Below are 14117 nucleotides of genomic sequence, written 5' to 3' on the forward strand. Positions count from 1 at the left end.
TTATGAATATCATAAAAAATATACACCCCTAGAAAACATGGTCATTAGAAGTCTTCCTCCTAATAGACATTGCAAAGAAGTAAGCTAACAGTCATTTCTGTGTCCTGGGTAAAATATATCCCTTTGAAACACACTATTCCAAATGGAATCTGCTGGTTTTATAGGCATAAAACATGTTTCAGATTATTGTGAATAAGATTTGTTTTGACCCTCTATAAGTAATTTCAGTATCCACAAGAGTTCATGAGAGATGGGAGAAAACAGTGCTTAAAAATGCTGGTTAGTCTATAGTCTGCCCCCAAAACCTAATTTGTTCTATATTGTAGGCAAGAAAGTAATTTTATGGATTAATGAATATGTTCTTGTGAGGAGTAAATGACATACAAATGACTTTTGGACCACATTTTTTTTCAGAAGTTGACTATTCCTTATATAAATAGAAGATTACATCTTTTTTTTTTTTTCATGTGCAGTGGCCTCCTTTTCTAAATGAGGGTTTTCTGATGTCTCCGATATTTAGGAGACTAAACATATCACCTCCAATAAAGCATGAGTTTGGCAAATTTTTACATAAATGTCAGTTATTAAATAATTTAGGTTTTGCGAGCTAAGTATTTGGTCTCTAGAAAATACTTAATTCTGTTTTGTAACATGAAGGCAGTTGTAGGCAATATATAAGCCAATGGGCATGGTGAGACTTCAATAAAACTTTATTTACAAAAACAGGTGGTGGGACAAATTTGTCTCACAGGTTATAGTTTACCAGCTCTGAAAAGGAGACTTAACACTGAAGCTTTTACAGCAGAGTCTAGAAACTTTATCAGAAATGTTTCGGCTATTACATTATTTTGGTTAATAGCCATTGCTTGGAAAAATGAACATTTGATTAAGCATGAATAAAGAGAGGCCAGTGTCTCAGTCAGTCATTCTTATGGAGTGAATGCCTTTGTTTCAGTTACGCTTAGTTTGAAATCTTCACGTGGCTTTCTCTTATAGCAAGAACTATGAAATATTTGTTATTATTTAATCATTGCAGTCTTGTGACAAAAGAATGTATGCATTATTCAAACTTGTAATAAATCACTTTAGTCTCACTTTTTAATGTTTTTGAAAAAGAAAGCAATGTAGAGTATAAAATCTGAGCCTTATCTTTATAGAAAATGAAAGTAAAACAGAGAGATTAAGTAACTTACACATTAAATTGCTAAATTTGTGTCACAGATAAGAAATAGCACTGAGTCCTGGCCACAAAGCCATTCTTATTTTGATATTTTTAAGTTCAAAAATTTATATTCATGTCCAACAGATTTAAACTGAGTTACAAAAGCATTTCCAAAGAAAAAAGACAGACTTTTCAATAAATATTACTGGAGAAATTGGATATCCAAAGGCAAACATAACAAAACAAAATGAAAAGCCGCCGCAATCTAAACTTTACACCTTATATAAAAATTAATTCAAACTGGATCACTGACTAAAATGTAAACTCATGAAACTTTTAAGGGAAAAAAAACACAAAACACAGAAGAAACTACTTCAGATCTACGGCTTAGGCAGATTGGTCTTATACTTGACCAAAAGAGAAATCCGTAAAATGGAAAACTGATAAATTGGACTTTATCAAAATTTACAACTTTTACTTTGTGAAATACCTTGTGAAGAGGATGAAAAAATAAGCCATATACAGTGTGAGAATATTTGCAAACCACATATCCAATAAAAGACTAATATCTAGTAAATATAAAGAACTGAGTTCAATAGTAAAAGACTAAAAAATTCTTGGCAAAAGATTTCTTGAAAATGGGCAAAAGACAGATATTTCCCCGAACACAACACACAGGTAGCAAATAAGCACATAAAAAATGTTCCACATTATTAGACATTTAGGAAATACAAATTAAGACAACACTGTAACACTATCTACCTGTTAGAATAATTAAAATGTAAAGAAAAATAATAATGATGACCCAAAATGCTACTGAGACTACACATTTTAAAAGGGTAAATGTTTTTCACTCTGGACAACAGCTTGAAAGTTTCTTGTAAAACAAAACATATAATTGTTTACATCTTTATAAATACATAACAATATAAAATAACAATTGTTGTCTTAGATATTTTTCCAGAGAAATGAAAACTTATAGTCACAAAACACTTATATTCATCATTACATGGGTCTTCAGAGCAGCTTTCTTTGGTATGACCCCAAACTGGAAACACCCCAGATGTTCTTTAATTGGTAGATGTTTAAGCATATTGTGTGCTTTCTACCGTGGGATATTACTTAGCACTAAAAAGGAAGGACCTATTTGTACATGCTACAACTTAGATGAATTCCAGGGAATTCTGCTTATTGAAAAGAGTTCATAGTATAAAATTCCATTTATATAACATTATTGAAGTGAAAAAAATTATAGAAATGAAGAACCGATTACTAGTTGTCAACAAGATTATGGTTGGAGTTCGGGTTTGAGAGGAAAGAGAGGCAACAGGGCAACATGAGATATCTGTAATGTAATGGAGTTGTTCTGTATCTTGAATGTAGTTGTGGATACACAGATAGATACATGCAACAACTTGTGTAGTCCAAAACACACACACACATACACACATACACACAGATGAGTATATGAAAAACTGGGCAAATCGAAATAAGATAGTGGCTGTGGAAGTATCAGTTTCTTGGTTAGGATATTGTACTGTGGTTTTCAGATATGGCATCGTGTGAAACTGGATTAAGGCTACATAGGATCTGTCTATATTATTTCTGACAAGTGCATGTGAATCTACAATTATCTAAAAGAAAAGAACAAAAATAAGATATGTGAATTTGTGTATATGTATATAAATTCTATCTTATTTCTTTACAAATTAATTTTTCCCATTTTAAGAGATCTGAAATGAGGATTTTTTAAAACCAATGACTATGTTTTTATTTGGTACTGGTTTTATTTTTTAATGCAAATAAAGGTGTATTCACCATTTATGGCATTTTAGATTCAATGAAATACACTAATATTCCTTTAGAATATAATCTCAAAATCATATATATTCAGCATTAAATAGACAAATGCCATTAATCACTCCTAGATCACCAGAGGCACATATTTGTCCATACACACATTTTCAGATTCTCAATTAAAATTTTGAATTATTAATGTATTTCTGGAAGATATTCACATCAGATCTACTGAATTTAAAGTAGACCTAGATAATTAGTAACGTGAGTTTCCTCAATGCATTTCAATAATTTCTACATTTTCACATAACCTCAGGGAAGACCAGAGAAGTGCTTGATTAATAAAAACCCCCTTCTCCCACGTCAGGTAGCCTTTCTAGCTCAAAAGCTGACGAAAAATAATGATTTGAGCATAAGAACTCCTGAGGATTTTATCTATGAAGCCTGTTCCTCAGTTTTCAAAAGGTCAGGAAAAGACATCACTGTATTTAGCCTTGTATTCCCAATTTCCATCACAATGCCTTTTGAAAGAATGAATAATAAATAATGTCTCAATACAATTGGAATATTGAATATAAATCTCTGAATTATAGTGCTCATTTCAGAACATTCACTCAAAGCTTTTCTGTGCATTCTGTTTCAAGAGATACAAAAAGGACTGAGTATTGTATAAAGATCTTCTAAGAGATGGTAGATTTTATTTTACCACTAATCTTACCACTCCTTTTGGTAACAAGAGTTGTTTAGAAGCAATTACAATTCTTTATAAATTCCGGAATGGAGAATCTAGTCATCTGGAGATGTCTTTTTAGAAAAATTCTTTGTACTGGTGTGAAAAAAACAGACAATTTGTGAGCTAACGTTTGACTAGGTGAGAGACCAACCCCAAGGTAAATCAAGGTTCAAGGCCAGTGTAATTCTTTTCTCTAAGAATTCAATCATGTCATCCATCTTTTGTTTTCACTGGTGTGGATTTTGGTACCACACCAAAATTATTTAAATAGAAAATGTATTAGTAAGTTTTTATAGGTTACTTTAATATACATTGAGGCCATATTTTCTAACAAATCATCTTTGTATTGAAAAGGGCATGTATTATTTCCTTTTTCAATCATGGTATATAACATTTAATCTAATTTTAATGTTAATCTCTGACATTATATATGAATTCAATAAAGTCATTTTTGTGTATCCTCATTTTTACATGTTAGAGATGGTATGTATGCCAAGGAGTTTTTGGGAAAATGTGCAAGAAATAACATCCTTTACATATGATATATTCTAAATAATGCTAAATAGGAATACTTTAGATATGGTTCCAAATCCTTTTTCCCTTTCCACAGAATACAGACCATTTATATTTCTGATTGTGTGAATTCCAAAATTCTGATTCTCACCACCACCATCTATTATCTATTATTCCAATGTCTCTCATTCTCTCATTCCAATGGAGCTACCTCTTTACTCTTATTGAAATATTTAGTCTCATACTTTTCCTTATTTCACTTCTGAACTTTCTTCTGAGCTTTTTTGTTGTTGTTGTTGGTCTTATTTGAATGTGGACTCCACCATCAATCATGTCAACCATGACTTTTGAGTGCCTTAAGGGTTTCTACCTATTATAACCAACTTGGAACAAAACCCCTCTTCCCCACCACATTTTTAAGACTAATTTTATAGCTGCAAAACCAGAACTTTCTATTAAAAGATAGGGCCTTACACAAGGAACATTGACTCACTGAGTGTAAAGGAAGTAAAGGAAGCATTAGTGTTATGCTTCTCATTGTCTGAAAACCTATAGGAAAAGAAGTCAGAAAATCCTTAGCAGAGGAGTAAGAAAGAATTACTGCTTTCACAAACAGCAAAAAAATCCACAGTGATATTGGAGAGGGTCATTTCCTGCAGATTGTGGGATATTTCTAGAGGACTTGGGTCTCCTTATTCAAGAAAGGGAGATGAAATTGTTTCTTATTATTGTGTTCAGTACAGACAAAAAAGGTACTTTTCAAATGAATTGTGGTGTGAATATTTGTACATAAAGGAAAAAAAAAAGAATTTCAGAGTTGTAGCACTAAAGGAGCCAATAGCATGGATTAAGAGGTAGAAAACTTTTAGGATTCCAAATATTGACAGAGAAAAAGCAGACTAAAAATACTACTCAACTTTCAGGAATAGTGTATTTCTCAATGTTCTTTCCAGATATGGCCAAGAAAAGCCCTTGTATAGTCTAAATGCTTTTGTCTCCCTAAAATTCAGACATTGAAATTTTAAATCCCTATGAGATGATATTACGAGGTGGGCCTTTGGGAGGTGTTTAAGTCATGAAGGCATAGCCCTCATAAATGGGATTAATGCTTTTATAGAAAAGGCTTTAGAGAGGTCCCTAGCCTTTCTATCAAGTCAGGACTTAGCAGAAAAGTGCTGGCTATGAATAGGAAGAGGGCCCTCACCAGAAAGCAAACCTTCTGCCAACTTGATCTTAAACTGCCCAGCGCCCCAAACTGTTAGCAATAAACTTCTGTTCTCTATAAGCTACTCAGTTGTGTTTTACTATAGCAGCCTGAAAGAAACAAGACAATCCTCACAGAAGGGGAATCCAAAAACCATGAAGAAACTACTCTTGAAGGAATAGAAGTAGGCTAATCTGGGAATATTCCCTTACTATCAGGGTGAGGAGTTTTCACAATACTTGACCAGAGAAGTTCAGAATTACTATTGACCAACAACAGCTTTGTGCCTCCCTTTCTTCCCCTTTATACACTAGACACTTGAGTGTACATTGCTTCTAATCTATTTCCCATTGATTATTTGATTATTATGTAAGTGGAAGAAAGACAACTTTTTTTTAACTGTAGTTCAATAATATCTGATGGAAGAGAAGTCACATTAATTTGATATAAAGAGTATCATGAGATCCTGGCTTTGGAGCTTAATGCCATGATTGGATAAGACTTTGGGGTATTTTCCTTAGGAAAAAGTGAATTCTGCTTGCGGAAAGTAAGTAAATATTTGTGTAGAAGAGAGAGGATTACCATGGTTTCTATTATTATTTCTAACTATTTGTTCTCTCTTCCTGTAAGAGGATTAAATATCCTTGCCAATTGCTGTGCATCCAGCAGTAACTTTTTTGTGGGAAGAGTATACTTTCCCATCCCATAGATAGATGGGATAGATAGATGGTTTAGCCATCTGACTTCCTTTGTCCATGGCATACAAAATAAGTTTTTGTGTGCCAAATCCAAGTCTATCATTACAAACATCTCATTTGAGATAAATTCAGACTACCCGTTAAAATTAAATTACTTCAGTCTGCTTTTTATTAAAGTCTTCAAGCTTCAATTTAAGATACATTCTGAAGAAAAATTCATATTACATATAGTGATTTCTTGGGGGATTTTGAAGTCTCTTTTGATAATTGACCTAATAGATCATAACAAACTTACTCTTTTTTCCTTTTTAAAATGTTTTTCATGTGCTCAATCTTAGGCTGCTGATAATATCTGAAGAAAGCAAAATATGCTAATTAGTTCTACTCTAGAGTATGGTCCTGTAACCTAAATTTGACAGAAAATAGTGCTTGGCACTCTTTATTTTACTTTCTAATTGATTCGGTATTACAGGGTTTACTAAATTTTATACTGTAGAATATTATTATCATTCGATACTTCAGGAATGAAGAAATCTATGATCAAATAAATTAGGGAATTGTTAAAATATATTCATCTTTGTGGAAATATAGAATGCAGAATGATATATTTCAAACACACAGAAAATTCCCAGAGAATAGAATGATGAAAAATCATTTCCAGTACAGAGCTCCATTATGTCCAAGTGTTTTGCCACACTTCATTTCATTTTATAGATAAAACAATATAGATATAACCAAAGCCTGTCTGTATAGCCTTTGTGATAGGAGGGACTATTATCATCTGTTTTACCGATTGAAATAAACTGAAGGATAATCTTCCCCAAGATCACCAAACTAGTCAGGAAATTAACTAGTAAGGAGTCTAAACTGGTTCTGGCTCATAATCCATCTTCTTCTTTTTTTTTTTAATTAATTTTTAAGTTTATTTATTTATTTTGAGAGAGAGAGACAGAGTGAGCAGAGAAGGGGAACAGAGAAAAGGAGAGAGAGAATCCCAAGCAGGCTCTTTATTGTCAGTGCGGAGTCTGATGTGGGGCTCGAACTCATGAACTGTGAGTCATGACCTGAGCCAAAACCAAGAGTTGGATGCTTAACCAACTGAGCCATCCAGGCTCCCCATAATCCAGCTTCTTCTTAAAAATAAATGATAGGTATAATGTAGGTTCATTATCATTTAAAGGAAGAAAATGAAAGAAAGAAAGAAAGAAAGAAAGAAAGAAAGAAAGAAAGAAATTAGACATGTATATGTATATGTAACATATCCTACTAAAATTTTGAAATTAAACATAAAATCTAAAATTTCTGTAGATGATTGCCTGTAAATATAGAAAAATCTCTGTTAAACCTAAATGAACCTATCTCCTAAGAGACAATTGTATATTTTAATCCATTTGTTCATCTATTTTTCTCTTTGCTTTACACTTCCTTTAACAAGACACTATCTCTAGGGGCACCTGGGTGGCTCAATTGGTTAAGCGTTGACTTAGGCTCAGGTCATGATCTCATGGTTCTTGGGTTAGAGCCCCACGTGGGGCTCTGTGTTGACAGCTTGGAGCCTGGAGCCTGCTTCATATTCTGTGTCTCTGTTCTCTCTGTCTCTCCCGCATTCGCACTCTGTATCTCTCTCTCTCAAAAATAAATAAACATTAAAAAAAAGAAGACACTATCTCTTTATCAAGGGTCTTGGCACATATTAGATGGTCAGTTAATATGATTGAATTTACAATAAATAAAATAATGTTTAAAAAGCAGCATACAATTAAAATATTCTTTAAAATATAGTCATAATATTTTTCATAATCTTAAAATGTATTGGACACAAAATCATTTTTTTAATCCTACAATGAGCATTTCATTTTGTAGAAGAGGCAAACAGACTCAAACTCAGCCTTCTTTTTTCCCCTCTAATTTCAATTTTTAGTGAAAGTTTAAAAAAAGTCTCACTTCACAAACCTTTTACATATAACAATAAAGTCAAACCCTAGCATAAGGTGACCTTATGCAGTGATTTATTCTCAAAATATTCATTTACTATATTCATTGTTTGTCAATATCAACAACTGCATTCCAATTTATCTGTGCTAGACTATTTCATATTGACACATTGATTTAGAAGTGTGAAACTACTTAATTTTTTTTTTAACGTTTATTCATTTTTGAGAGACAGAGCATGAGCGGGGAAGGGGCAGAGAGAGGGAGACATAGAATCTGAAACAGGCTCCAGGCTCTGAGCTGGCAGCACAGAGCCTGACACGGGGCTCAAACTCACAAACTGCAAGATCCTGACCTGAGCCTAAGTCGGACACTCAATCCACTGAGCCACCCAGGCCCCCCCCAGAAGTGTGAAACTATTTTAAAGTAAAACATCTAAACACTTAATTTTTTCATTTATCAAGGAAATAGAAAACAAACAAAAAGAGTTCCATGCCATAGGGTGATAGGATGGTTATATGGATTTAAAAAAAGAAAAAAAAAAGCTGTTTCTAATTTTGTTAACTACAAGATAGTTTGTTAAAGATTAAGAATTTGAAAAGTTACTGATAAAAGAATGGAAAATTTTGCAACTGAACAATAGCTAAATCTCTTGATCCTTAGAGTAATTAGAATAATACTTAAGATTGTTCAAAATAAACTTATCTGATTTTCTCCTCCATCTTGAATTTTTGTATCACATTGTTTAAAGAACTTCTGTAACTTGATATTTTTCTAATTATTAAGTTGGTCATAATAAGACATTATAGCTTGAGCAAAAAATACAAAGTTTTGAATTCAGTTGTGACTTTGTAATATTGTGTTGTAGGGGCAGAAAAACATTTCCTCCACACTCTTAGGGTGTCTGGCTGGGTCAGAAAGTTAAACTGACAAAGATAAATTAACAGGAGAAGACCATACAAATTTATTTAATATAAGTTTTGCACGAGGTGGTAGCATTGACAGGAAAAAAAATCATATAGCTTTATTTGGTTATTTAGTGTAGTCTATGGACCTTGGTGGGTCCCTAAAACACTTTCAGGAGGTTATCAAGGTCAAAATTATTAAGATATTATTTTACCTTTGCCTTTTCCACATGTTGGTATTGCGCTGACGGTGAGTAAAATTGCTGGTACCCAAGCATGAAACAAGACAATGGTACCAAACTACTGTAGTAGTCATTCTAATTTTTGCTATGCACCATGCCCTCAGAATTAAAAAAAAAAATTACTTAAGAATGCCATTGATGAAGCAGTGAAAAATAGTAATTTATATTAAACATTAACCTTTGAGAATACATCATTTTTATATTTTACCTAATGCTTCATATCTAAGTACAATTGTCTTCAGGAAAAGCACTTTTGTGATTGTAGAAGTGGTGAGCCATTTGCAATGCCACTGCCAGACAGCCCTCCTAAAAATTCTGATCACATCACTCTTGAAAGTTACCAAAGGTCAGTGATTATCTTCCATGTTGCTTACACACATCATCTTCCTGCCTTTTTATTTTTACCTATGCCAGTCCTTTCCCTACAATTCTGCCTTTCAAATACTTTTCGTGCTGTACAACCCAATGCTAACACTTTTTCAAAACTTCTTGGGTCATCTGCTTGACTTCCATAGGAAGTCATCTTTCTCTGTCCTTGCGTTCATTAGGAAGTTCTTTAAATTGCTCTTCTCATACTTGCGGTATTGTGCGTTTTAACAGGAGCATTGTTGTGTTCTATTCTTATTATTTTTGAGATTCTTGAAAGCAAAGTCATGCCTTTCACAGGGCCTTATATATAGTTGGTGTTTTTAATCCATTCATCCATTTATTTAGCAAACATTAGTGATTACTTACCATGTGCTGGAGAATTAACAATTGGTTAGATTCAGAATGGTGTATCATGACTGTTGGTATTAGTTACAGAAAAGATTTGTTCATCTTTTACACAAAATTCTTCTCATATAACAGCATTAAATCTCTACTTTGTCTATCACTGTTTAGTTAATTAATTCCCAAAGTTTTGTGGGTTACATTTACATAAAATAATTACATTAAATCTCTACTTTGTCTATCACTGTTTAGTTAATTAATTCCCAAAGTTTTGTGGGTTACATTTACATAAAATGACTCATTTCATGAAACTGAATGTATATCAAATTTGTTTTTATAAGAAAATATAGAATAATAAAAGTTTATACAGGGACACCTGTGTGGCTCAGTTGGTTAAGCCTCTAACTCTTGATTTTGTCTCAGGTGGTGATCTCACATTTTGTGGGTTCAAGCCCCCACCGGGCTCTGCACTGATAGTGTGAAACCTGCTTGTGATTCTCTCTTTCTTCTTCTCCCTCAGCCCCTCCCCAACTCGTGCTTTCTCTCTCTCTCAAAAATAAATAAATAAACTTTAAAAAAAGTTTATACAGTAACAAGTCAGTTAAGGTATAGTCTAAATGCACTTTTCACACAGAATATGAGTATATCCTTGTGCCACAGCCATAGCTCTAGAGATGTGACTCTGGGAAATTATACTGGGAAATATGTTTAAAATTCTATGAATTCAGGGGCGCCTGGGTGGCGCAGTCGGTTAAGCGTCCGACTTCAGCCAGGTCACGATCTCGCGGTCCGTGAGTTCGAGCCCCGCGTCGGGCTCTGGGCTGATGGCTCACAGCCTGGAGCCTGTTTCCGATTCTGTGTCTCCCTCTCTCTCTGCCCCTCCCCCGTTCATGCTCTGTCTCTCTCTGTCCCAAAAATAAATAAACGTTGAAAAAAAAAAATTTAAAATTCTATGAATTCAGATGATCAGTATAAGTATTTTAAAAGGTTCTGTCCTACTTTCTCTTTTATAGTATCTTCTATAGTTAATAATTTCACTTTTGTTGTATGATTGATTAATATTTGATCATTCCTCTGTACTTCAAGTTCATAAGCGCAAGAACATCACTGTTGTTCATTGTTGCATCCTCAGAACTGAACATTGTGCCTGAAATATAGTTGATTTACATATTTGTTAAATAAATGTGAAGAAATAAATGCTCCAAGATACCAATAATCTCTGCGTTCGTTACGTTTCCATAATCCTAACTATGAGCCATTTCTATGTGTGTCAGTGTTCTGTTTCCAATATAACTGAACCTTTGTTTTTACAATTACTAGCAGAGAATGGGAAGCACCATATTTAGAATAGTGGTGTGTATAAAAACAACAGCTATGGACAGTACGCAAAATATTAGATGCATAAGCCAGAGTTGTTTGTTAAGCACCACAACATGGTTAATAATATTATGTATTTGGCAATAATATTTGTGTTCAGAATATGAGCTCATAGTCAAAATGTCTGTGGGTTGGCCTTTTAGAGAACCTTAAATATTTACTTTGGTTACAGTGGTTTTTTCTTGTCCTTATTCATAGCAATGAAGAAAGCTGTGACAATAGCTCCTAAGCTGGCCCATCAGCCTGTAGTTTCTCTCTATCCTCCCACTTTTCATAAAATATTTATTTGTCCTGCCACCAAAATTCTGTCTCTAAAGCCTAAATTTCATCATACAAGTCTACTACATGGAACTCTTTTGTGATTATGAAACCCAGTGGTTCTCAAGTGGGGAGCAATATTTCCCTCCCAGAGAACATATGGCAATGTCTGGAGATATTTTTGGTCACTACAACTGGGGAAGTGGGGAGTGTTACTTGAATCTAATGGGTAGAGGCCAAGGAGGCTGCTAAACATTCTGCAATGCACAAGAGAACCCTCAACAGCAAAGAATTGTCAGGACCACAAAGTCAATAGTGCTGGGGCTGGGAAACTCTGAGCAAAGGATAAAGTCCAAATTTGTACACATCCCAAATGAAATCTTCTTACCGTTCTTTCTACCTCTTTCACATAGTATTCTAACTTTTAGTTTAAGGGACACATCTGGCAAACACATGTGTTTTAGTTGATTGTCTGTTCCTTTTGGATGCCTCAGATGTTTTCCAGTTTGCCACATCCTCCACCGCTTGTTATCGTCTTCATCCAGCTGTCTTCACTTATTCGTGTTTCCCACCTTCCCTAAAACATTCAGTCTTGGCAAATCCTACTTCACATTCACAAAGAGCCCTGCTAACCTTCTGTGTTCCTCAACATGCCTTTTCATGTGTCCATACTTTGCATTTGCTACAAAGTCTAACTGGGATTTCCTACAACTATGCTTCTCAAGCCCTATTTGCCTGATGAATTAATCCATGTTCTTCCATATTCATTCTTTCCACTTGTGTCTCAGCTATACATTTTATTATGTCTGTTATAGCAGAGTTTGCACAGTACCAGTTAGGTGTTAATGCCTTTGCTTTCTCTTTCATTATTAGCCATTGAGGCTCTTCAAAATTTGACCATGCTATAATTAATATGCTGTCTTCACAGCTCCTAAGACAGTGCCTGGGCATGCATTTAATAAATTTTGTTTGAACTCCTGTAATTAAATCAATTTCTAGTGCACTCTTTAACTTTGTAAATCACAACTGCCATATATCCAATCATTTTGGAATCTAAATAAAGAATATTTTACACTAATATTTGTCTTCAAAGTTATGGACAACAGAATTAACATTGTTTTCTTTTGAAATTGTAGATATTAGACTGTATATTAAAAAAAGAAAATATCTATGGCAAAAGACTAAATAGTTAATGTATTTAGCAGAGAAGAATAATTTTTGAATTTAATAAATTTGCAATAATTTGGAATTGGGGATAATTATGGATATCTTTGTATTTATTGGTGTATTCTAAGTTTTCTAAAGTACCTACATGCTGCTTTTAAAATCAGAAAATATGATAGAAGAAAAGGATATTTATGGTTACATTTTAAAGAACAATGATTTCTTTAGATTAAGGTTCAGTTTCTACATTATGATAGCAGATTAGAGAATTGCTGATTCTGTACCCATTCTTGCTATAAAGAACAAAAAAAGAAAGAAAAAAGGAAAAACAAACCCTCATAGTTAGTATAGCCATTATGGAAACAGTATGGAATTTTCTCAAAAAAATTAGAAAAACTACCTTATGATCCCGCAATTCTACTTCTGGGTATATATTCAAAGGACATGAAGTCAGGATCTCAAAGAGATATCTGCCTTCCCATGTTCATTTCAGCATTATTTGCAATACCCAAGATATGTAAACAACTTAAATGTCCATGGATAGACACATAAAGAAAATGTGACGTAATATTCAAATAAATACAAATGATGCCTGGTAGGTTGTAAATTAGAGTACTTCAGTGTTAGACAATTGTCCATATAGTATAATAAATAGTAAAACTGACTGGTGTGCACACACACATGCACACATGCACAAAGTTTATACTGAAAGAGATTTAAATAAATTATAAATAATATAAAACCATAGCTAATTTTAATGTAGGCATACCTTAAAAATAACAAATTAATTTCAATAATAGAAATGTAAATAGTTAAAACTCTGCTAAGGAAATAATGGCTAGTATTTACTGAGAATAATGGCTAGTATACACTGGTAAAATTTCTTGACTCATCAGAGGTACTGAATCAATGTTAGTAATGAACCAATAAATACATCAGTAAATGAATGAATAAACACTGAACACTCATTTTAAGTACTTTACAAGTGGTATCTTATTAATTTCTCTCAATAATTCTATGAAGTGGCAGTCCACAAATGCATTTCCTGAGGCTGAGACATTAAGAATTATAATGCAGTGCCATCAGCATTGTAATTTGGATATCAGGCATTTTCATTTGTCTTTTGTCTTCTCTTTCACATGCATATGCATTTATAGCCCATGAATTGAACGTAGGTATTGAGTGACCAAAGACACATGGCTGGGAGATCACACACACCAATCCTCAAGGAATAGCATTTATTAGAGACAGCTTAGAAAACAAAGCAAAAGAATATGTTCAGGTCCCTAGTAAACACAGTGGTCCAGCAAAATTAGAAGTCAGATTCTGGGAGAGACACCTCAAATTTGAGCTGTGTGACTTCTAAGCTAGATGTTAGGCAAGAAACAGTGGTTTCTGGTATACAGGATGAAAGGAAAGTG

The sequence above is a fragment of the Prionailurus viverrinus genome, chromosome B4, assembly GCF_022837055.1.
Source record: "Prionailurus viverrinus isolate Anna chromosome B4, UM_Priviv_1.0, whole genome shotgun sequence".
Lineage (NCBI taxonomy): Eukaryota > Metazoa > Chordata > Mammalia > Carnivora > Felidae > Prionailurus > Prionailurus viverrinus.